Source organism: Monodon monoceros, unplaced genomic scaffold (genome assembly GCF_005190385.1).
Source record: "Monodon monoceros isolate NGI ecotype Baffin Bay Population unplaced genomic scaffold, NGI_Narwhal_1 Super_Scaffold_8, whole genome shotgun sequence".
Classification (NCBI taxonomy): domain Eukaryota; kingdom Metazoa; phylum Chordata; class Mammalia; order Artiodactyla; family Monodontidae; genus Monodon; species Monodon monoceros.
The window spans coordinates 9,493,684-9,517,756 of NW_021703785.1; the positions used below are offsets into that span (position 1 = coordinate 9,493,684).

At 40.5% G+C, this 24,073-nt stretch overlaps 1 protein-coding gene across 1 annotated transcript in view; it reads right to left on the minus strand.

Annotated features, from left to right (window-relative positions):
* ITGBL1 (integrin subunit beta like 1) overlaps window positions 1-24,073 on the minus strand; it is a 216,736-nt gene that overhangs the window by 169,226 nt on the left and 23,437 nt on the right. The gene's annotated exons all lie outside the window — the stretch shown is intronic.

A 24,073-nucleotide genomic window follows, 5' to 3' on the forward strand; every position in this document is an offset into this window, starting at 1 on the left:
AGGATGAGCTGGCCGAGAATGGCTGGCGGCACTCACTGTAGACAGCAGGACATCGCCTGACAACTCCCCACTCCAGGGTCAACCACCGCTGTGAGTGTTCAGTGGGGGCATGTAACTCAGACGTTTCCAGAAGGCTGGGCTGCCACAGAAAGACTGGAATTGTGGAATGTCTTCTTACCATCTCCCCGTCTCACCCTCTTTCCCTCCAGAAGAGTAATCAGATACAGGCTACTTGCATTCTTCCTCGAAAGGATTCCAGAACCTATAATACAGGCCAGGCAGGACAGGCCAAAGTCATCAAGCCAAACAGCAGGAGAAGAGAGGTGAACCCAAGTCAAACCAAACTCTGTCCCTGCTGTGAAACAGAACAGGGGCACCTGGTAACAATCATAACAACAGCCACCGAGATCTGTCTCACTTTGCTGTTTAAAAGTAACATTTTAAAAGAGTCTTCATTTATGAAACTATAGTTGATTTACAATACTGTGTTAGTTTCAGGTGTACAGCTTCAGATTCTTTTCCATTATAGGTTATTACAAGATATTGAATATAGTTCCATGTGCTATACCATAAATCCTTGTTGTTTATTTTATATATAGTGGTGTGTATCTATTAATCCCGTACTCCTAATTTATCCCTCCCCCTCCCCTTTCCCCTTTGGTAACCATACGTTTGTTTTCTATGTCTAAAAAAGTTAACTTTTAATTATTATTTTATTTACTGTCAAGAGGAAGCTGGAAGAAAATAAGGCTAGATAAATTGTGAGTGACTTCAACTGGTAACCAACTGGGTAGGATGCCAAGCTTTATTTGCTTTTGTCCTGGAAAAGTCCAAGGCACTTCCGGACTGGATATTGGGGTCAATTCAAATCCCTCTGCTAGACACAGGGTTCCCAGAGGACTTACACATGTGCCCAGTTTTGATTATTATTTGTTCTGAAAAAGCTATTCCCCAAAAGAACACCTCTTCTGCATCTAGGACTGATTTACATGAAGTATAGGGGATCCAATAACTAACCCAACATTGGAAAGGGGGAGGCTCTTGACTGCTTGAGTTCTCCCTATTTTGGAGAAATTCAGAAGGATTAATTAGTAAATAATTTTTTAATTTTATGTAATTTGGAAGAATAATAATCTCACAAGAATTTTGTGGCAGTTGTTTAACATTCAGAGAGAACATTAAGCCCCTCAGAAGAAAGGATTCGTACAAATATAATAATATCGCATAATGAACCTCACTGACAAAGAATGACATGACATCATTAACTTGGCAGTGCTTTAAATGCATCCTTAAAAATGAAACTTTCATTTCCAATATCGGTCAGCAGGAATTTCACTACGTTAAATTCACTGTTAAAAGTAGGAATCCAGTGGACTCTGTTCATAACTATTCAAGAAAATGGTTTATCAAGAGATACTTCACGAGACATTTTAGTGGACTTTCTGCTAGTACGTTGAAGCTTGCAGGCCACGATCAAAGACTATTCTAACCACAGTCAATCAAATAAAGGCAATTTTGAATTTACTGTCTTCATCCTTACGATTTTATCCCAAGAGATCTTTGGGAATGAGAGTACCTAGGAGACCACTTTGGTAGGTGGGATGATGCTATTGATGACACCTGTAGCCCACGGGGCACCAGGAGATGATATCAGAGGAAGGAGTTGTGACGGGGAGGCCAAGGTCAGCACGCAGCCACCGGGAGAGCCAAACTGAGCCAAAGGCAAGAGCTGAAACAGCAGGGATGTGTTCCAGACACAAGGTTCCATCTGAGGAGCAAATTAGGACACAGAGACCCCCAAACCCTGAGCTGCATCCCACTTCTTCTTTCTCTGTTTTCTAATTACTGTTATGAAAACATGTCAAACACATAGAAACTTTTTCCTTTTTCAAAGCCATCCATTAACGATCCCTATGGGGACACTTGATTCCGAGTAGAAAAATCAATTGCTAAATTCTATTTATAGGCAACTCACATTAAGGGGATAGGAACAACGTGAGAAACTTCTTGTCCAAGCCAGAAGTGACAACTGTGGACAACTTTCCTTGTTCTTGTTGATCTAGTTCCAAAACTGAGTTGGGGCATTTTATAGTGAAAGTCAAAGAGAAAATATGAACATAAAGACCATAAAAGAATATTTCAGTGCTAGCAAACAGTCTGCTTTCTTTCTCCAGATAAAAACCATTAAAAACTGTATAACCTTCCACTGTAAAGCAATCACTATTGCAGTCTTCTATGCTGTTGATACAATAAATTATGCATCCAGTGCCTCTGTGTAATTCTAAGTGCAAAGATCTGGGGTAGGAGTTGACAGAGTTAAAAGAACAGTAGGAACCAAAGTAGGAACCAATATCTAACAACAGCTGTTCTTTAATACATGGTGTAGAGCATGTATACCATAACAAAAGGATACAGGGCAAATGCAGAAGTCTGAAATTCTCTTTTTGCGGATAACCAGGGGATTACCAGTATGTAGCTAAAGACACAGATGATGCAAAGCAAGATTGTGCTGGTAAAGGACATTCGGGAACCAAGGGGCCATGTATGCTACTAGGCTCAAAGAAATAAGATTGGTGGTTCAATAAGCTGACATATATACCATACCCATACCCATGCATGCAAATATGTATGCAGATTCATCTGAATAAATTATTTAGACGACCTGTATATTTTTTAAACTGAAAGATATTCCACATCTTCTTATCTAATTCCTTCTTTAATTGCAGTAACATTTGTTTATAACATATAGATAAGTTTCAATTATACAACTTCATAATTCGACTACTGTATACACTACAATGTGCCTACCACCAAAAATCTAGTTTGCATCCATCACCATAATTCTTTCATTTTTGTAAAATCCTAAAGCCTTGATAAGCCAAAATTACTTGAATCCTAAATAAACCTCACTGAACACTTTGCTAGAGCTCTATAGACATAAGTTAGTGCAAATAGCACCCCTTCCCATATGACCTGGGGAAACATATGGACTTATAAAGGTATTTCACAGGCATTAAATGATATACAAAAGAATGATTGTAACATATATCCCTATAGAAAAATATGCCTCATATTTCCACCTGCAGACACACCATCACAGATTATTTTAACTGTCTTGGATATGCATCATATTTGAGAAGTTAAAAAAAAGTGCACTCACATCTACAAAGGAAATACAATGACCAGGCTTCATGCAAGAGACTTCTCATCTGCACATGTGGAACCTAAGGCCAGCCAGTGGAATGTCAAAGGAAATGGAAGTTGAAAGTGGAAACAGCTCCCGGTGGAAGTCATATGAGGTCTCAGGTAGAGAACATTTTTTTCGGTACTAAATTAAAAGAAAAAAAAGTGCAATAAAAATTTTAAATGACGGGTCAGATACATTAAATGAGAATGTAAATACCAGAAGAACCTAATCATATGACTGAACGGAAAACCTTACCGACTGAAATCCTACCACAGAACCAGATGCTACTATTGGAAAAACATTCCAATCAGAGGTTGGCATCAAAATCTCCCCAACCTCTACTGGAACTGTCAAAGTATCAAACCCTACATAAGGAACACTCATGTTTTGAGCAGCAGGGAATTTTGTACCTGCCTGAAATGAAAATATCTATCAGCTGAATTACTTTGAAAAAAAGGACATGCTATTTCTCTCAAGGACTCCTTAGCATCTGAATCAACTTCCAGATAATTTTTCTAGAGATCACTCGGTCGTCACTCAAAGGAACAGCCCTTAAGAAAAGCTACATGGTCACAGGGGACCAGGGACAAGATGTGCTTTCAGCTCAGGAAGACAAGTACCAGCCACCTGGGTCACAGAGCACCTTTGCTAAGGACTTCCATGTGGTCAATTTCAATTAAAAGATGCCAAGTGGAATCAAAGTTTTTCTTTCATTTCTGTCTTCACTTTATGACTAGTTTGCTCAATTACACAGAACTTCCAGAGTCTCGATGCCTTCCTGGTTTAAGTGTCCTGGCCCAACTCAATAAGAAAAGTCGATATGGCAGTTATACATTTGGGGGATGGGGTGGGTAGTATAAGGTAAGCAGAAGGGGAAAACAAATGTCTTCTCCTTGTGCCTAAAACAGACATTTCCTAAAGCTGGCTCTGGCAACTGCTATCCATGTGACTGAACCCAAGCTTCCTAAAATCTCTAAGCACTTGGACTCTTGACCTTTGATTTAGGAATTTAAAAAGAATTTACCTAAAAGGAATAACGTGAGGACTAAAAGAATCCTAGTACTTATCATAGTGCCTTGTACATTCGTAGTGGTCAGTTATTATTAGTTGTAATAATGAATACAGTGCTTATGAGGTAAACTTACTTACAGAGCCCAGAAGACCACTTAATCCTATGGCCTCCATTCTAGCTCCCTCCATCCTGTAAAGCCAAGTCTCCCTCTCTTTTCCCTCTGCATCAGACCTCCCAACTGCGAAGGCAGTTTCCAGGGCCTTTCCCACGGTTGGGCGTTGCCCTCTGCCATGCTCCCTTGGCTGCCCTGGCTCTCCAGACCCAGTCTGGCGATAGTGATCCAGCAGCTCGTTAATCCAACTCCCCGGATTGTCCACTCTTATAGCACAGACCCTGTTTCTTCATTCCTCCATGCACATCTCTAGGTTTTTAACCTTTGTTCAGGAATGGGCAGGAAGCTGCCGCCAAAGGATCTTCACTGGATGAGAGGGAAGGACATGGGACAGGACCACTGTACCACAGAATCAGAAGAGGAAGGATTTGGGAAGTGATATCCAACTTAACAGTCTTTAACATATGTGTCCATGTGTGATCACTATAATGAAAACAATGGAGAGAAGGAAGTTGAGAATGGCAATGATATAAGGATGCAAGGTTTCAAGGGAAAATCAAACACCATTGATACTGATTATTGATATTGGAAAACCCAGTAAAATGAGAAGAGGAAAGATGAAAAAATTGATGTGTTCTCTGTAGGTTATAACTAATTACAGCCATTCATTGTGAGCCGTTTATCATTCATGCCTAATTATCATGCAGCACAAGCACACTTATGCATATTGTGAAATATTAAAATCATAGAACCAGAATTTTTAAGCTTGAAGAAGCTTTCCAGATTATGTAGGTCAAGCCACTCCCTGGTGTGAAGTGTGAGACGTTAAATGATTTACTGGGTCACAGAGCTGTGTTCAGACAGAGGGAACCCCAGCCTGGGTCTCCTGACTCCCAGCCTTGGGCTCCCTCCCTGCTGGCCACTGGCCTCCCTGGGAGTTTATCTCCCTTTGAAGTAAATGGGATTTGATTAGAGGGTGAAATTCTATACCGAGTATTATCTGTAGTCTTGCAACAGAAATAGGTTTTAAATCCTGGTTTCAATATGTTAATTTTCAGAGGTTAGTAAATCATTCAAGTAGAAATGTTCTATGAAAAATAGTAACTGTGGAGTAATACAGAATGGAACACAAAGATTTTGGGGGAGGGTATCTGCATGCAGATAAGTTGTGGAAACAGGCTGGTGGGAAAATTAGAGTATTAACAAAACCAACATGAGACAATAAAGCTTTTGAAAATATCCCACTCTATTATGAAATACACACTGTAAGCTACAAGATATTAACTTTTACCTCAATGAATTCCTTTTACCTAGAATCCTTGCGTCAAGACAAAGGGAAGCTAGGCTGGTTATGTAAACCATGTACATTTACCACCACCACCCCCCCCACAAATGGAAAATGGAATTCCTAATTATGTTCCAGACAGAGGCAAGTAAAGACCTCTTTTATTTTTTTTTTTTATTTTTGCGGTACGCGGGCCTCTCCCGCCGCGGAGCACAGGCTCCGGACGCGCAGGCCCAGCGGCCATGGCTCACGGGCCCAGCCGTTTCACGGCATGTGGGATCCTCCCAGGCCGGGGCACGAACCCGCGTCCCCTGCATCGGCAGGCGGATTCTCAACCACTGCGCCACCAGGGAAGCCCAGTAAAGACCTTTTTAATCCTCTTCCACCCCCCCCAACCTGGGCTCACCCTATGTGAGGGAGGCGCCTCCTACAGTATGACTTGAGAAGTACCAAAAATTATTTGCTTGAAAAAAAATCTTCCCTCTGTTACTTCTTTCCACCAAAAAAAACCTGTGTTCCCCGAAGACCCCTATACACATAGCAACAGCGCTGTTGAAGGAACAGCACCCATACACAGATTAAGCCCTGAGGATCCTTGAGATGATGGGATGAGGACAGGTAGACTCTAGGCTGGGAAAAGAAAATCAAGCCTGGGGAAGAGGTAACTATGGTTATGTCTGTTGGGATAGAGACTGGGTGTTATCTGTGTGGGGGGCTGGCAGCAAAGATGGGCTATTTCATGGTTATGCCAATGGTAAGCTCAGTTGCTAATATTCCCATCCCTTCAATATCACACATTTCTAAGTAATGGACACCAGAGGTTTGGGGCCCAGTCATCATTCCTGTTACTTATTCCTGTTTTTTGGCAGAATTTTTCACGTTTGTCTGTATGTATACATACTTTTCCCACAGCTGACAACAGAGGGGACATACAATAGTGGTTGTGGTTTTTCAAACTTGATTTTATATTTTATGAAATCTTCATACTTATCATTTCAATGACTTAAATTATCATATTAATTTGATGTGCTATCATGTATTTTATACTACTGGATAAATAATTTGCCTACGACTTTTTGCTTTTATAGGCATCAATGCATTAAGCATCTTCATGTATATAGCATTTTCCTTCCCCTGGGTTATCTCCTTAGGATAAATTCCTAGAAGAGACCTTATTGTCTCTAAGGTTAGAACTTAGAAAAAGTGAATAAAGGAAAAGTGAATATGAAGCATATGTAATATAATAACATAAAACATAACATAGAATATTAATATTATATTTATTTGTATAGAGGTGAGTATATATATAGGGGTGTGTGCGTATACATACATATATACATATATATATAAAGAGAGTTGTATAGTTATATATTCTGATTGAAGTGTTATAATTTTTAGCCCCTTTCAAATTTTTACTAGAAAAATTATACTCATAACTTTTAAAAACTGCCACTTATTAATCAAGGAGTCAAACAAAATCTGAGGAATAAGTAAACAGTCACCCAAAGTTCAGTGCTATCGTCTATTTAAAACTTGAAGGCAAATTTCACCTGAAACATGAGCTCATTTTGAGACTTTGAGAGGAAGCCACATAAGCTCTCTGGGTTTCAATTTTCTCAATTAAAACAAAACAAAACAGGAATCTCCAAACCCCCTGCTTGTTTCTTGGCTCTCCATTTGTACGCATTATTATTTCATGACTACCCGATACACACACATCGCATATTATGTCTTGTCACAGTTGATGGCAGATAAACACTATGTTCCCCCCAAAATGGCTGAGTAGTGGGATATTTAGATAAATGATACTGATAGGACAAACCTAAATATGTGCTCTTGGGTTAAGTACAAGGAAATATCATTAGTTAAAACGTCTGTATGAATCTAACCTGGCACATCTCTTAAATGGATCTGAGGTTAGAAACCAGCAACAGATGGCAACATGCTTTGCACAAAGCCAATTTCTCTATAACCTTAAAACTCTGAAAGGTCCCCAAAGAAGAAAAATCAGATAGGCTCTTAGCCAGGGCTGTCCTTGAGACAGATGAAGCTAATAGACTAGTATCAAAGAAAGAAGATGAGATTGCTGTTCCCTGGGCTTCAGTCCCCCAGGTGCAAGGACATTTTGCCATCAGGCATGTAAAATAAATCTTTGGGTGACTGGGAGGACAGATGTGGAAAATACATTGGCAGGATGAACAGGTGATGAAGACCCAGCTCACATATCACTCAGGAGAACAGTCGTGTGGCTGAAGCCTGTCCTGGGTGCAGGTGTCATTTCCCACCCGCAGATCAGAGCCACTCCGGTCCAAGTAAGAGAACGCAGAATGTACGTTTCAGTCAAAGACTCTCAGGACACAGTTTACTGCAACATTGAGCATCATAATAAAGAGTACAGGACATGAGGCATATTAAAATGATTTAATGCGAAATAGCTGCAATTTTTTTTTCCAAAAAGTAATTGAAACATGCTGTCTTCTTAAAGTTTGCCCAGCCTTCATTAGGGTCATCATCTTTCATCAAATCACTGGGAGAGAGGGTAAAAGATCAAAAAGCAAAGAGTGCTGTTTTTGCTAGGGAAGGAAGTTAGAGAATTCAAATAGCCCTTTATTTATGAACTACTGGAGGCTTTCTTAGCTCTAAACAGAAACTCCTATGAGCAAAATTTTGAAAATGCTTAGCATGACCTGAAATCTGCTCATTCAACAAAACCTGTCATTTCCATCTCCGTGACACCCATTCACCTATTTATTTTTTGATATTTACTTATTTGTGCATCTACTATGTGCTTAGCAATCCCAGAAACCTTGGGATTTACTCCCAGAAAATGCCTTCATAGAGAGATTGTTTAATACTGTTAAATGCATTTATACCCTAGGCAGCTTGAAGCATCTCCATTTAAATTTGGAGGGTGAAAGGGTTCAGGATTATTAGAAAAGCAATGCAAAGAGAATGAAAGAATTAATATTCGGCTTCTGAAACTCAAAAGAGGATTGTATAGCAAGACAATACACTTGAAAGCCAGGATCTTAGAAGAGATTTTCTAAATTCCTTTGGTGGCTACATTTTAACCTATCACCCGCTGGGACTGCTGAATTAAATCCTGGTGTTTTACTAAATGGACTTCCCAGAAGCACCGAAGGGGAAGTAAAGGAAAAGCTCATCCTTTCAAGCTCTAAGGAATTCTGGTGAAAGAAAGACAAAGAAAAGAGGGACCAGAGAAAAGAAGGCAGAGGAAGCAGATCTGATCCGTAGGGGGAATTCTGACAACCCCTATCAGGAAATTCCTGGTAACACTGCCAGCCCTAGCCTCCTTTCTGACTAACAGAAGTGGCCTCAGGAAACCTGAACAGGAAATTAGTATGCACTGTAAATTACAAAGAGGCCCTAAAAACTGCAATAAAGTGTGTAAGCTCCACTGAGTCAAATCTGGACTCTAAATGCAACCCCATTTATTCCATTTCTCTCTTCTCCCAAAATAGCAAAATCACCTCCTAACTGAATAAGGGTCAAGCATGACCACAAATACAGTCACATATATGAAGCAGTTGAACTTGACAAAGAGGGTGCTACTTACACTCCAGATTTTCCTGTAGGAAAACGTTCATCCAGGGGACTCAGAATTTGCCATCTTAGAATTCAGCTTAAACCAAGTGAAATATTTAAAATCATCAAAGGAATGAGTGGCAGAAGAAAGTGGCCATGGATGATGGAAGGAAAGTTGCCAGAATTCATTTGGAGACATGGACCCTCTGCTACCATTTGTCTAACCTTAAAAAATATCTTGCAATGTTAACAATCCAAATTCAATGTCACAGCTTGTACCTGTTTATATGAACTTTCTCTTGATGAGAAAGCCAAAAAGTGGGTTAATTTGGAAGCTATCAGCTTTATAAGGTAAACTGTGGCCGAGACAGGGAAGGTAAGATGATCTAAAAGGATGGTCAGAAGGACAGCTTGGCCCTAATCAGCTCCTCCATCTGTTGACCTGGAAGAGGAGAAAACGTCTGCAAAGGAGACCCATGAACTTTATTCACAATCTTTCTTCAGAGACAGAGAAACAGACAGAGCTTCCTTAACGACAAAATTCAAACACATTTAACTCACAGTGGTTTACCTAATTATAAATTGGAGGTATATAAGCACTTACAAATGATAGAGCAGAAAAGTCATTAGAACCTTCAAAAAATCATTTTATAGACTTTCCAGCCAAATGGTTTACCCAGAAACAGAAAGATCTCACATATGCAATACACTAGTATACCAGTTATTAACAATGGAGTCAATATGAAGAAGAAATTTGAGAAGTCTTTACTAAACGTCAGGAAATGTCTTTGGCTTTGGGGCAACGCTGGTGCTGGGAATACCAAGGGATTCCCAGCTCATCGACAGAAAATCATGTTATTCAGTGATGATTTCTCTAATGACCAGGAAACTCTGCTCTCTTTCTCTGCAAACCTGTCACTAAAATCTGAAGCGAGAAGATAAACAGAGCCAGAGCTACTGTGTTTGACTTGACCCACGCTTGTTGGGCGTGGCATACTTTGTCAATACGTTGATTTGTAGTCTAGCCTCTTCTCTGTACTCATTTGTAATTTCTCACCCCTCTGAAGTTATCACACCCCCAAGGATACAAATCCCTCTCATTCTTCAAGACCCAGCTCAGAGGCACCACCTCCCACATGATAATCCCAGGCAGAATTAATGGCTTCTCACACAGTACATGAACAGTCAATTACTCACACCTCTGCTTATAGTAGTATTATTTTAATCAGTCTTGGCTTCAGGGTTGGACAATTCTTTTTTGCTTATGAGAACTCTGTGTGTAATAGCTGCCCATTAAGTGTGTCTTAGCTCAGGCTACTATAACAAATACCATAGACCGGGTGGCTCAGACAACAGACGTTGATATTTCTCACAGTTCTGGAGGTCGGGGAGTCCAAGATCAAGGTGTTGGCATGCTTGGTTCTTGGGGAGGGCCCTCCTTCTGGCTTGCAAACAGCTGCCTTCTCACTGCATCCTCACATGGCGAAGAAGGAAAGAGCTCTGGTGTCTCTTCCTCTTCTTATAAGGGCACTAATCTCACCATGCGGGATCTACTCTCCTGACCTCATCTAAACCTAATCACCTCCCAAAGGTCCCACTCCCTAACACCATCATACCGGAGGCTGGAGTTTCAACATATGAATTGGGGGACGGGGCAGCAGGGGTAGGGGAGTGGGGGACACAAACTTTCAGCCCATCAGGAAGTCTGTTTACCCTTATTGAATGTTTCCATCATTGCAAGTAAGCTCTTGAAACAAAGTCTAAAATGAAAACATTTTGTTTTTCACTTGTTCTAAAAGCTAGCAATTCTCACACCAAGACCTTTAGTCCACCTCTCAATGGTTTCTATTTTTTCACCAGTGAGTCAGACAAACTGAATGCTATTTTACCCATGTGCATCAGTATTTTGGTGTCCTTTGATGTCAGTGACCTCATCTCTAGCAGTACATTTAGGCTTTTTCCTCTAGTGTGAAACAAAATAAAACAAAAGTTTACTCTCTTCCTTCAGAAGGGATCTTACCAAATGCTACTCTAACATTATTTCCACTCACGCTTTTCAGAAAACGAATCTTTCTGCTGCAGATCTGACGATGTAGGCTTGCATTTACAAAGAATTATTCTCCAAATGGTCATTCAAGTGTGACATGTTTCATTTAAATATGATCCAATTTTTGTCAATCCCTGTGATAGGTCACCTTACATTATTTCATTTAAGCTTCACAAGAGAGATGATTCTCATTCTTCCTATGAAACAGACTCAGAAGAGGTGAAATACCCCGTTCGGCGTTGCACAGCCAATCCAAGACAGACAAGATTCTATCTATCCAATATTTTTAACCCTGAAGCCCATATATATTCAACTACATCATCTGGTCTTTCCAAGCCATCTGCCAAAGTATTGAAGGGAAACTAAAACACATTGAGCACCTCCTATACGCCACATGCTAACAGAGAAACAGTAAGCGTTCCATAAAAATTTAATGGATGGGGGCTTCCCTGGTGGCGCAGTGTTTAAGAATCTGCCTGTCAATGCAGGGGACATGGGTTCAAGCCCTGGTCCGGGAAGATCCCGCATGCCACGGAGCAAGAAAGCCCATGCGCCACAACTGCTGAGCCTGTGCTCTAGAGCCTGCGAGCCACAGCTACTGAGCCCACGCGCCGCAACTACGGAATCCCACGCGCCTAGAGCCCGTGCTCCACAAGAGAAGCCACCGCAATGAGAAGCCCACGCACTGCAAGGAAGAGTAGCCCCTGCTCGCCACAACTAGAGAAAGCAGGCGTGCAGCAATGATGACAAAACACGGCCAAAAAAAAAAAATTTAATGGATGCAAGTTGGAAAAAAAAAACCTATCATTGCAAAGCTGTATAGAGTTTATATCTCAAAAGAAGTAGAATTTGATTCCTACTTTGGAACATGAGTTTTGTTTGTTGAACGTCTCTAATCTCATTGATTACCACCCCCAAAAACACCCTGTAACAGAGATTAATAGTTATTGCTATTGTCAGAACACATTAGTGCTGATCTCTGATCTCAGAATGATGTCCTGAGAATTCCATGAATATATATAGGATACCTAGCACAGTGCCTGGGCACACAGTATATACTGAGTAAATAGCACTTTCTATTAAGTTGTCCTATTCTTCAGTTTATAGGCAAGGATAGTTGTCAAGCAGGTTTAGTAGCTTTTACATCCTGACACAGCTCTCACAAGGTAGAGTTAAGAGTCAGCTCAAGTCTTCCTGGTTCCAAAGCCTGTGACCTGGCATCTCCCCCCATGACCATTCCTGAAGACATCCCACTTTTACAATCGACACGGGAAAACTAAGCAGCCATATGTCCTTACCCTACTTAAAAGTAAAGGAATGAACTCTGAAATGCCATCCACTCTTTTCAGTCAGGATATAGAGTCAGTTCAATGTGTATGTCAAGCTAAAAACCATACTCCCTTTAACATGACAACGAAGAATGAGAAGATTGCTCTGAAAAGACCACCTTCTAATTCGAAAAGCCACTGCTCTCGTGACTCTGGCCTCTTCTGGAATCACACTCTCCCCCGAATGCCAATGCAAGGGCTGGCTCCTTGGTTTGAAAGGCATGGCTGGTGTCATCCAGACATCCTTTGGGAAATATCAATATCAATATCTCCACTTACTGGGGCCCCAATTTCCTCCTCTGTGTCCCCTCTCCCATCACAGTGAAGGCCCACTGTGATGATCTCCCCCCCTGAACCCCAGGATTTCTATCATCACCACCTCCTAGGCCCCAACCTTTCTGCACAGCTGTATGCAGCCCTCCTTCTGTGACAACTACACACTGAACATGCACCTGGCTAACCTTCCATCTATCTTCCTAGGCACCAGTGGAGTTAGGGAGGGTTAACCCTTCTTTCTGACCTGAATAATCTGTAAGGAAATACATTTTATAAGCTGAGATTGGATATATTTCTATGAGCTCCCCACATTCATTTCCTTGAAAAGTAAACGAATTCCTTACTTTAGGCCATGGCTTTGCCAATAAGTCTGATCTTGACAATTACTTGGAACACTGATGAAAGACACACATCTATGAAATGTACTTCTCTAGAAGAGGGGCTTAGGAAGCCGATGACAGGAAGCCATCACAGCTAATTCTTACGATAACCCAAGCTGGGAAAACACACCAAAGTAATTTAATTATACATCAAATATATTTTAAAATAAATTTTTGCCAATACAATTATAATTGCGAATTTTATCCATATTTTCACTGTCAACTTTTCAACAATTAAAGCCATATTTTTAAAGCATCCTAATTTTGTTTTTTCAGTGATGTTGAGGTAAACCTCCAGTCCAGGCCTTTCTTTCAGCCAGAGCGTTGGTAATGGGGCAGGTTCGGTATTATTTTAGGCCACAGTACAGGACATGCTGTTATCTACAGGCTCCATATAATTTCCTGTGCTCCTCAAACGTCTCCCAGCAACTGCCCTGACATGGCTCGAAATTAGCTTGAGCAATCTGACAGGATCATAACACCTGCCTTGGAGCTATAACTACACATTTCTCTTGTGAAATCTGATGTGCTTGAGTAATATGCTAAATCTGGGATTTATTTTTACCTAAGAAAGATATAGAAACAAAAAACAAGATAGGTCATTAAAATCACTGGGAGTACCTAGAAGCCACAAAACAAGTTCAAGGTTTATGAAGAAATACTACAAAGAAAATTTTATTGTAAAATATTGCCTCTAAGAATGTATTTTAGTAGCTCTTCACGTAGTTTTAGATTTCTTTTCCCATTTAGTTGATACAATTTCGAAAGCATTAAAAAAAAAAAGCTGACACTTGAAAGCTACAGTATAGCCATTTTTTTGTGTGTAACACTAACCTAAGTAAAGTATGGAATACTGGATGTGTGTTTACACCCCTTACAGTGCTAAACATGCATCAACTGAATAAATGAATAGTAATGTAGCCATTGAGAACAGCAATAGCAAGAATGACTAAAATTATCATTGGAGCTTGGCTTCCGGGAGGATGGCGTCAGAGTAAGACGCGAAGATCACCTTCCTCCCCACATACACACCAGAAATACATCTACACGTGGAACAACTCCTACAGAACACCTACTGAACGCTGGCAGAAGACCTCAGACCTCCCAAAAGGCAAGAAACCCCCCCCCCACGTACCTGGGTACGGCAAAAGAAAAAAGAATAAACAGAGACAAAAGAATAGGGACGGGACCTGCACCAGTGGGAGGGAGCCGTGAATGAGGAAACGTTTCCACACACTAGGAAGCCCCTTCGTGGGCGGAGACTGCGGGTGGCGGAGGGGGGAAGCTTCGGAGCCGCGCAGGAGAGCACAGCAACAGGGGTGGGGAGGGCAAAGCGGAGAGATTCCCACACAGAGGATCAGTGCCGACCAGCACTTACCAGACCGAGAGGCTTGTCTGCTCACCCGCCGGGGCGGGCGGGGCTGGGAGCTGAGGCTCGGGCTTCGGTCAGAGCACCGGGAGAGGACTGGGGTTGGCGGCGTGAACACAGCCTGCAGGGGGTTAGTGCACCACGGCTAACCGGGAGGGAGCCCGGGAAAAAGTCTGGACCTGCCGAAGAGGCAAGAGACTTTTTCTTACCTCTTTGTTTCCTTGTGCGCGAGGAGAGGGGATTGAGAGCGCTGCTTAAAGGAGCTCCAGAGACGGGCGCGAGCCGCGGCTAAAAGCGCGGACCCCAGAGACAGGCATGAGACGCAAAAGCTGCTGCTGCCGCCACCAAGAAGCCTGTGTGCGAGCACAGGTCACTATCCACACCCCCCTTCCGGGGAGCCTCTGCAGCCCGCCACTGCCAGGGTCCCGGGATCCAGGGACAACTCCTCCGGGAGGACGCACGGCGCGCCTCAGGCTGGTGCAACGTTACCCCGGCGCGACGTCACGCAGGCCTCTGCCGCTGCAGGCCCGCCCCGCACTCCGTGCCCCTCCCTCCCCCCACCCCCGGCCTGAGTAAGCCAGAGTGCCCGAATCAGCGGCTCCTTTAACCCCGTCCTGTCTGAGCAAAGGACAGACACCCTGCAGCGACCTACACGAAGAGGCGGGGCCAAATCCAAAGCAGAGCCCCCGGGAGCTGTGCGAACAAAGAAGAGAAAGGGAAATCTCTCCCAGCAGCCTCAGAAGCAGCGGATTAAAGCTCCACAATCAACTTGATGTACCTGCACCTGTGGAATACATGAATCGACAACGAATCATCCCAAATTGAGGAGATGAACTTTGCGAGCAAGATTTATGATTTTTTTCCCTTTTTCCTCTTTTTGTGAGTGTGTATGTGTATGCTTCTGTGTGAGATTTTGTCTGTATAGCTTTGCTTCCACCATTTGTCCTAGGGTTCTATCCATCCGTTTTTTTTGTTGTTGTTTATTCTTTTTTTTTCTTAATAATTATTTTTTTATTTTAATAACTTTATTATATTTTATCTTACTTTATTTTATTTTACTTTATCTTCTTTCTTTTTTTCCTTCCTTCCCTCCTCCCACCCTCCCTCCTTTCTTTCTTTCTACTTCTACTAATCCTTTCTTTCTACTTTTTCTCCCTTTTATTCTCAGCCATGTGGATAAAAGGCTCTTGGTGCTGCAGCCAGGAGTCACTGCTGTGCCTCTGACGTGGGAGAGCCAACTTCAGGACACTGGTCCACAAGAGACCTCCCAGCTCCACATAATATAAAACGGCAAAAATCTCCCAGAGATCTCCATCTCAACACCAGCACCCACATTCACTCTATGACCAACAAGCTACAGTGCTGGACATCCTATGCCAAACTACTAGCAAGACAGGAACACAACCCCACCCATTAGCAGAGAGGCTGCCTAAAATCATAATAAGTCCACAGACACCCCAAAACACACCACCAGACGTGGACCTGCCCACCAGAAAGACAACATCCAGCCTCATCCACCAGAACACAAGCACTAGTCCCCTCCACCAGGAAGCCTACACAACCCACTGAACCAACCTTAGCCACTGGAGACAGACACCAAAAACAACGGGAACTACAAACCTGCAGCCTGCAAAAAGGAGACCCCAAACACAGTAAGATAAGCAAAATGAGAAGACAGAAAAACACACAGCAGATGAAGGAGCAAGATAAAAATGCACCTGACCTAACAAATGAAGAAGAAATAGGCAGTCTACCTGAAAAAGAATTCAGAATAATGATAGTAAAGATGATCCAAAATCTTGGAAATAGAATGGCCAAAATGCAAGAAACATTTAAAAAGGACCTAGAAGAACTAAAGATGAAACAAACAATGATGAACAACACAATAAATGAAATTAAAAATACTCTAGATGGGATCAATAGCAGAATAACTGAGGCAGAAGAACGGATAAGTGACCTGGAAGATAAAATAGTGGAAATAACTACTGCAGAGCAGAATAAAGAAAAAAGAATGAAAAGAACTGAGGACAGTCTCAGAGACCTCTGGGACAACATTAAACGCACCAACATTCGAATTATAGGGGTTCCAGAAGAAGAAGAGAAAAAGAAAGGGACTGAGAAAATATTTGAAGAGATTATAGTTGAAAACTTCCCTAATATGGGAAAGGAAATAGTCAAGTCCAGAAAGCACAGAGAGTCCCATACAGGATAAATCCAAGGAGAAATACGCCAAGACACATATTAATCAAACTGTCAAAAATTAAATACAAAGAAAACATATTAAAAGCAGCAAGGGAAAAACAACGAATAACACACAAGGGAATCCCCATAAGGTTAACAGCTGATCTTGCAGCAGAAACTCTGCAAGCCAGAAGGGACTGGCAGGACATATTTAAACTGATGAAGGAGAAGAACCTGCAACCAGGTTACTCTACCCAGCAAGGATCTCATTCAGATTTGATGGAGAAATTAAAACCTTTACAGACAAGCAAAAGCTGAGAGAGTTCAGCACCACCAAACCAGCTCTACAACAACTGCTAAAGGAACTTCTCTAGGCAAGAAACACAAGAGAAGGAAAAGACCTACAATAACGAACCCAAAACAATTAAGAAAATGGGAATAGGAACATACATATCGATAATTACCTTAAATGTAAATGGACTAAATGCTCCCACCAAAAGACACAGATTGGCTGAATGGATACAAAAACAAGACCCATATATTTGCTGTCTACAAGAGACCCACTTCAGACCTAGAGACACATACAGACTGAAAGTAAGGGGATGGAAAAAGATATTTCATGCAAATGGAAACCAAAAGAAAGTAGGAGTAGCAATTCTCATATCAGACAAAATAGACTTTAAAATAAAGACTATTAGAAGAGACAAAGAAGGACACTACATAATGATCAAGGGATCGATCCAAGAAGAAGATATAACAATTGTAAATATTTTTGCACCCAACAAAGGAGCACCTTAATACATAAGCCAAATACTAACAGCCATAAAAAGGGAAATCGACAGTAACACATTCATAGTAGGGGACGTTAACACCCCACTTTCAACAATGGACAGATCATCCAAAATGAAAATAAATAAGGAAACACAAGCTCTAAATGATACATTAAACAAGATGGACTTAACTGATATTTATAGGACATTCCATCCAAAAACAACAGAATACACATTTTCCTCAAATGCTCATGGAACATTCTCCAGGATAGATCATATCTTGGGTCACAAGTCAAGCCTTGGTAAATTTAAGAAAATTGAAATTGTATCAATTATCTTTTCTGACCACAACACTATGAGACTAGCTACCAATTACCAGAAAAGATCTGTAAAAAATGCAAACACATGGAGGCTAAACAATACACTACTTAATAATGAAGTGATCACTAAAGAAATCAAAGAGGAAATCAAAAAATACCTAGAAACAAATAACAATGGAGACACGATGACCCAAAACCTATGGGATGCAGCAAAAGCAGTTCTAAGAGGGAAATTTATAGCAATACAATCCTACCTTAAGAAACAGGAAACTTCTTGAATAAACAACCTAACCTTACACCTAAAGCAATTAGAGAAAGAAGAACAAAAAAACCCCAAAGTTAGCAGAAGGAAAGAAATCATAAAAATCAGATCAGAAATAAATGAAAAAGAAATTAAGGAAACGATAGCAAATATCAATAAAACTAAAAGCTGGTTCTTTGAGAAGATAAAATTGATAAACGATTAGCCAGACTCATCAAGAAAAAAAGGGAGAAGACTCAAATCAATAGAATTAGAAATGAAAAAGGAGAAGTAACAACTGACACTGCAGAAATACACAAGATCATGAGAGATTACTACAAGCAACTCTATGCCAATAAAATGGACAACCTGGAAGAAATGGAAAAATTCTTAGAAATGCACAACCTGCCAGGACTGAATCAGGAAGAAAGAGAAAATATGAACAGACCAATCACAAGCACTGAAATTGAAACTGTGATTAAAAATCTTCCAACAAACAAAAGCCCAGGACCAGATGGCTTCACAGGCCAATTCTATCAAACATTTAGAGAAGAGCTAACACCTATCCTTCTCAAACTCTTCCAAACTATAGCAGAGGGAGGAACACTCCCAAACTCGTTCTACGAGGCCACCATCACCCTGATACCAAAACCAAACAAGGACGTCACAAAGAAAGAAAACTACAGGCCAATATCACTGATGAAAATACATACAAAAATCCTCAACAAAATACTAGCAAACAGAATCCAAAAGCACATTAAAAGGATCATACACCATGATCAAGTGGGGTTTACTCCAGGAATGCAAGGATTCTTTAATATACGCAAATCAATCAATGTGATAAACCATATTAACAAATTGAAGGAGAAAAACCATATGATCATCTCAGTAGATGCAGAGAAAGCTTTTGACAAAATTCAACACCCATTTATGATAAAAACCCTGCAGAAAGTAGGCATAGAGGGAACTTTCCTCACCATAATAAAGGCCATATATGACAAACCCACAGCCAACATCGTCCTCAATGGTGAAAAACTGAAAGCACTTCCACTAAGATCAGGAACAAGAAAAGGTTGCCCACTCTCACCACTCTTATTCAACATAGTTTTGGAAGTTTTAGCCACAGCAGTCAGAGAAGAAAAGGAAATAAAAGGAATCCAAATCGGAAAAGAAGAAGTAAAGCTGTCACTGTTTGCAGATGACATGATACTATACATAGAGAATCCTAAAGATGCTACCAGAAAACTACTAGAGCTAATCAATGAATTTGGTGAAGTAGCAGGATACAAAATTAATGCACAGAAATCTCTGGCATTCCTATACACTAATGATGAAAAATCTGAAAGTGAAATCAAGAAAACACTCCCATTTACCATTGCAACAAAAAGAATAAAATATCTAGGAATAAACCTACCTAGGAGACAAAAGACCTGTATAAGTGTCTGTATAAAAGACCTGTATAAGACACTGATGAAAGAAATTAAAGATGATACAAATAGATGGAGAGATATACCATGTTCTTGGATTGGAAGAATCAACATTGTGAAAATGACTCTACTACCCAAAGCAATCTATAGATTCAATACAATCCCTATCAAACTACCACTGGCATTTTTCACAGAACTAGAACAAAAAATTTCACAATTTGTATGGAAACACTAAAGACCCCGAATAGCCAAAACAATCTTGAGAACGAAAAACGGAGCTGGAGGAATCAGGCTCCCTGAATTCAAAGCTACAGTAATCAAGACAGTATGGTACTGGCACGAAAACAGAAAGATAGATCAATGGAACAGGATAGAAAGCCCAGAGATAAACCCACGCACATATGGTCACCTTATCTTTGATAAAGGAGGCAGGAATGTACAATGGGGAAAGGACAGCCTCTTCAATAAGTGGTGCTGGGAAAACTGGACAGGTACATGTTAAAGTATGAGCTTAGATCACTCCCTAACACCATACAAAAAATAAGCACAAAATGGATTAAAGACCTAAATGTAAGGCCAGAAACTATCAAACTCTTAGAGGAAAACATAGGCAGAACACTCTATGACATAAATCACAGCAAGATCCTTTTTGACCCACCTCCTAGAGAAATGGAAATAAAAACAAAAATAAACAAATTTGACCTAATGAAACGTCAAATCTTTTGCACAGCAAAGGAAACCATAAACAAGACCAAAAGACAACCCTCAGAATGGGAGAAAATATTTGCAAATGAAATAACTGACAAAGGATTAATATCCAAAATTTATAAGCAGCTCATGCAGCTCAATAACAAAAAAACAAACAACGCAATCCAAAAATGGGCAGAAGACCTAAATAGACATTTCTCCAAAGAAGATATACAGACTGCCACCAAACACATGAATGAATGCTCAACTTCATTAATCATTAGAGAAATGCAAATCAAAACTACAATGAGATATCATCTCACACCAGTCAAAATGGCCATCATCAAAAAATCTAGAAACAATAAATGCTGGAGAGGGTGTGGAGAAAAGGGAACCCTCTTGCACTGCTGGTGGGAATGTAAATTGATACAGCCACTGTGTAGAAGTATGGAGGTTCTTTAAAAAACTAAAAATAGATCTACCATATGACCCAGCAATCCCACTACTGGGCATATACCCTGAGAAAACCATAATTCAAAAAGAGTCATGTACCAAAATGTTCATTGCAGCTCTATTTACAATAGCCCAGAGTTGGAAACAACCTAAGTGTCCATCATCGGATGAATGGATAAAGAAGATGTGGCACATATATACAATGGAATATTACTCAGCCATAAAAAGAAACGAAATGGAGCTATTTGTAATGAGGTGGATGGACCTAGAGTCTGTCATACAGAGTGAAGTAAGTCAGAAAGAGAAAGACAAATACCGTATGCTAACACATATATATGGAATTTAAGAAAAAATAAATGTCATGAAGAACCTAGGGGTAAGACAGGAATAAAGACACAGACCTACTAGGGAATGCACTTGAGGATATGGGGAGGGGGAAGGGTAAGCTGTGACAAAGGGAGAGAGAGGCATGGACATATATACACTACCAAACGTAAGGTAGATAGCTAGTCGGAAGCGGCCGCATAGCACAGGAAGATCAGCTCGGTGCTTTGTGACCGCCTGGAGGGGTGGGATAGGGAGGGTGGGAGGGAGGGAGATGCAAGAGGGAAGAGATATGGGAACATATGTGTATGTATAACTGATTCACTTTGTTATAAAGCAGAAACTAACACACCATTGTAAAGCAATTATACTCCAATAAAGATGTTAAAATAATAAAATAAAATCTTCTTTTGTAAAGCAAAAAAAAATTATCATTATTTTACAATATTAAACATGACATTTAAATAGCTTATAAAATTTTAAAGCTGTAAGGGGTCTAGACTTCTAAAATATGAAACCTATGTTGCAGATCTGTACTACTTACCATTTCCCCCGACTCCTCAAAAACTTCATATCCCCAGTCACCTAACCTCCTGTTTTTCTCCAGTACCTCATCTTTTTGTCCTTATTGCAGTCATACTCTTCTCCCTCCATCTCTTTTAAAGAGACGTGAATAAAAGAAAAATATATCGTATATATTGACCCATACGGTTACATTTCTAGTTCTCTTCATTCCTTTGTGTAGATCCAAGTTTCCATCTGGTATTAAAGGTTCTGTGGAGGTAAAATCATTTCTCTTGTCCACTGGACAACGTGCTGTGATGACAGGTATCTCCAGCTGTCACTGGCTATCTACCATGTGAAGCCTGGAAATGGGGCTGTCCTGGGGTAGCAGAGCCCACATTTAGATCCTGGTAATATCCTTTGAGCACTAAATTGCGTTGCACCTGAAGACAGATTTAATCTTAGACCAGTGGTTCTCAAATCCTACTATGTATCAGAACAACATGGTGAACTTGTTTAAACAGATGGCTGAGCCCACAGTCAGAGTTTTGGATTCAGTAAATCTGGGATGAGCCCTCAAAATTTGCATTGCTAACAAGTCCCCAGTTGAACCACACCTTGGGAACCATTATGTTAAATATTTCAATTAAGTAGGCCAGTAAATTGTCTTTTTTTTTTTTTCTTAAGCATGTTTGAGTTGGGTTTTCTATTACCTGGACCCAAGAAAATTGTCCTACCTGATAAACCCATGAGTATCTGAAATACATTTGCCCCCCCATATAAGCCTGAATTATTCCATCTCATTTAAGTATTTATATGCTGAAAAGTATATGAAGGAAAGTCATAAGGAAGTTATTATACAAAATAACTTTAAACCCTAAATTTAAACCCTAAATAGTATATTTAGGGTTTACTCCTACTTCATATTGTGCTACAATTAAATTTCATCACATCTTGTAATCAAATATTGGAGGTACGCATGAAAACTATTTAATACTTAGATTTCTTTTTCTTATAATAGGAAGTTTCTGATATTTTCATTTGGAATATTATTTTTGATGAACTTAAATGGAAGCTATCTCTTTGTTTTGGTTGTGCCGTGTGACATGTGGGATCTTAGTTCCCGACCAGGGATCGAACCCACGCCCCCTGCACTGGAAGCGTGGGGTCTTAACGACTGGACCGCCAGGGAAGTCCCAAATGGAAGCTATTTTTACATAAGGAATATAATGAACAAGACAGAGAGATCTCATTTTACTTTGGATATAGTAAAAATAACAAGATTTGCAACTAGTATTTGTTTAACATACAACCTATCATTTTATTTCTCATTCATCTTTCACAACCCTAATGAAATGGTCACCTGTATCTAAAGAGTGAAAGTGTCCTAGACACCCACAAATAAAAATACATATTTCAATAACTAGAAACTTCTCTGGAGGTGATGTTTTAGAGAAAATGAGTTGAGCTCAAGAGCGTAACTGTTCAGAGTCTTCTGGCTCCTAAGACAAATTCATTGGGTGATAAACTGGCAGCCTTTGGGGGTTGCTGTGTCCTTTGGCCACCACTGGCCACCTTCAGATGTGGCTGTTCTGTGAACAATTGCTCCTCATTCTTTTGACCTCAAAAATACTGCCTTCCCAATTTCCTATTTATGGCCCCAACATAGCCCCTTCCACTCTCCCAGGTAGAAGGTATTTGAAGTATTTAACCAGGAATGAAGAACCAGTGCTTAACACCAAAGCAGGGCAGGGTTCTCTAGGCAGGCAGGAATTAGCCCTTTAATTCCAAATTATGAAGAGACCCAGGTGTCTCTGGAATGGGGGCTGGGGTGGGAGGTTGCAAGCTTTGGGCTTATTTGAAAACCAGTATGACCATAACAGATTACATTCAACAGGTAAGTCTAGCTCCACCACCCAGCCCCACCCTCAATTCTGTCAACTCCATCATATAACAATGTACCTAGCATCATTCTTTGCCTTTCTTTCCATGGTCATCAGCAGACTTCAGAACATGATTAGTTTTCACCGTTGGCTATTAAAATAGCTTTCTCAATGTTCCCTCCATATAAGACTTTCCCCTTTCCATTCATCCTAAGAGCAGTGTCCCTGAAATTTCTATGTGCAAAGCCAATTCTCTGCTCACCGTTACTTGCCCAGGGCCATCCAGTCATATTTTTGGCTTTGAAAGGCTCCCACTTATCTCTGCAGGTTTCTCTCTGAGAACCCTTCTGAAAGACCCCACTGACTTAAAGAAGCAAAACTGGTACCCACGATGTCCTAGCTTCAAATTCCACTCATGTTCTCCCTCTGGCTAGAATGCTGATCCCCTCAGATACACTAGTTAATATACCTTACTCATCTTCCAAACAGCTCTTTACATGCCACTTTGTAATACTTATATAATATAGTATAATATAATTATACTATATTTTAAACCTACTATCAGATTTCTCAAGGAAAATAATCATGTATTTTAATCTTTATAACCCCTACAGCTACTGATGCAGGGTGTTACCCCATAGTAGTTGCTCAGTAAATAGCTAGTGATTGAACAGTGACACATGCAACAAAATGATCTGTATCTCTAATTTTATACTTGTATGTAAGTCTTTGGCTCTTTAT